Source organism: Notamacropus eugenii, chromosome 3 (assembly GCF_028372415.1).
Source record: "Notamacropus eugenii isolate mMacEug1 chromosome 3, mMacEug1.pri_v2, whole genome shotgun sequence".
In the NCBI taxonomy this organism is placed as follows: Eukaryota; Metazoa; Chordata; class Mammalia; order Diprotodontia; family Macropodidae; genus Notamacropus; species Notamacropus eugenii.
This window is the reverse complement of record NC_092874.1, coordinates 46,353,728-46,356,236: the sequence shown is the minus strand read 5'-3', so window position 1 is coordinate 46,356,236 and position 2,509 is coordinate 46,353,728. Positions and strand designations below refer to the sequence as shown.

Below are 2,509 nucleotides of genomic sequence, written 5' to 3'. Positions count from 1 at the left end.
TGCTTAACTCACTAAAACTTTAAATATATTTTACACAATAATGTAGAAAAACAGAAGTTAAATATAAACACAAAGCAATCATAACTTTATGTCAATCTGTGTTTGTGATCTTGCTATATATAAAAAGCTTTTCAGTTCCTTAGTATTTGGGGAAAAGATCAATAGTGGATTGAAATGCTATCTCTTGTCAAACGGCCCTACCAAGCTTTTTTCAGCATTAAATCTTTTACACAGCTAAGTGCCATTTCCTAATTTGGGATGTTCTAAAGATGAGCAGAAAATAAAGTAAAATAGGGCAGTATCTCCATAAACCAAGGAAGAATTTGGCTGTAATGTGTCATGAAACATGTACACTCACTTCCTTCCCCCCATCTCTACAATATTCAGGTGAGTGAAGACAGTCACAGAACAAGGCTTAATGAGGTGCTCTTTCCAGTTCACTGGTCTACTGAGCGTTTTTCCTTCTTCAAATGAATAGTTTTTTGTCACTTTTCCATTCTTGAAGACAGTATGGAGAAGACCATGACCACATCCTTCAAAATCTTCTTTTCCTTCCTCAAGGGTAGCAAAATTTTCCAGTCAGTGTCCTACGTAGAGATCAGCTGCCCTTTTTTGACTTTTTGTTGGGATCAGGGACTGGTTCCTTAAAGACATTGATTCCAGGGCCATTGGTCACTACATAACTGCATTTGAAGGAACAGTTCCAAAACTCTCAAGCTCTGTAACAGAGTTCCACCAGAACCAAAGAAAGTACTTTCCATGCTCCATTTATTTTTCTTCATGCCTTCAACAATCTTTTGTAAGGTATAGATATCACCTCCAGCTCCCTGAATGACTCTGAGATAAGGTGGCAACAATTTGTAGCCTTTTGTGTTTTCAGTAACTGGAAACTTCTTACCTAGAGTGTCCAAAACCTTTAATACAGTGTCAAGAGGATTTCCAGAATCTGGTCAAATGACCAGTGGTGCTTTTGCACTCCTGGATGCAATTAAATGTCTTAAATCCTCTCCCTAGATTTTCTCACAGGCATTAAAGATATCATAGGTATCACTGATCAGAGACACGGGCACAAATGCAAACTGTGCTACTATACGTTCAAAGGCCTCCTTTCCATAGTCTCTTCACCAGGCCGTTATGATACTGCGTTCCGTAGCTGGTACAGAATATCCAGGCACAAGGTCTTTTGTTGCATAATTTTATTTTACTTTTTTGCAAGGTTTCATGTTTATTATCAATCCTGCAAATTGTTTCTTCAATGAGGATGTAAGGCATTGTGAGAAATGCCTTTTTGTATTGCCCTCAAACAACACATAATGGTGGTCTACCTATTCTTAGCCTGACTGAATTGTAGACAGATTGGAAGGGGAGTTACCATCAGTTGCTGGCCTCTGTACAAGATAGCAGCTGAACCATGAGTCCAGTCACACAATGCAAGGTGAACAGGGGTACACAGCTGGATCAGTTCTTCAAGAGAGGTTTCTAGGCCTGGCCTGGCACATGCCAAGTGAGCATGGGGCCAGCTGAATGGGGGAAGAATGATGGGGAGTCAGAAACTAGAGTTTAGGTGCTGAACAAAGCTCTGGCTTTAAGTACTGCATAAGACCTGCTTCAGGAAGTAGTCAAGCCTTAAGCAGGGCTCTCTGCATCATGGAAATGACACTGTTCTATACAACATACCTTCCTTTTCTTGATATTCAGGTTTTCCCCCAAAGTGCAAAGTGTACTTACCAGAGAAAAATAAAAATAAAAGATTTCCCTCTGGCATTAGTCTAGGAAACTTAGTTTAAAATAGGAAATATATCTAGAGGATGCTATAGGGCAGAGATATCAAGGGGGGGAGAGGAAGGGTGGGGCAACTAGGAATTCTCTAGGAATGAGATATTTTGAAGTAAACAATAAACAACTGTCCCATCAAGCAGAGGTGATTCATCTCCCTGGCTACTCTAGAGCTTGAAAAAGGCCCAGAACGCACTGGGTACAAATGAAGACCGTTGTTGGCAATGGCAGGGAATTAAAGCTGTACCAAACCATACCCACCTCCCTCAAATTATACCTGACCTGTCAGTAACAACTTTGACTGACAGTTAGGAAGCCTAACTTACTGTGAGCTTCAGATGTGAGCAGGGGATTTCTACATGTCCCCCACTGTTGGGGAGAGGAGAGAGAGGAAGAAAGGAAAAGAGGTTGGGGAATATGAGGAAGAGCTACTTTGACAAGGTTCCATGTTTAGGGTATTCAATGGTAGAAGGGCCTTTGGATCTGTACCTGCTCCCTGCTGTATCCTTGCCCTCCTTATCCTCAACCCTAGAGGCAGGGATGGAGGCAGAGACAGCCTCAGTTGTGTCTATAGAAAGTTCTCACTATGCCCAAAGGGTTACAAAAATATGCATACCCTGTGACCCAGCAAAATTCATTTCTAGGACTATATCCTAAAGAGATTATAAATATAGAAAAGGGTCCCAAGTGTATAAAAGTATTTATAGCAGCTCTCTTTGTGGTGGCCAAAAAC

The 2,509-nt window shown here is 41.0% G+C and overlaps 1 pseudogene; it reads right to left on the bottom strand.

Annotated features, from left to right (window-relative positions):
* Positions 1–415: 415 nt before the first annotated feature.
* Positions 416–1,184, bottom strand: LOC140531803 (nicotinamide phosphoribosyltransferase pseudogene; annotated as a pseudogene).
* Positions 1,185–2,509: the final 1,325 nt, after the last annotated feature.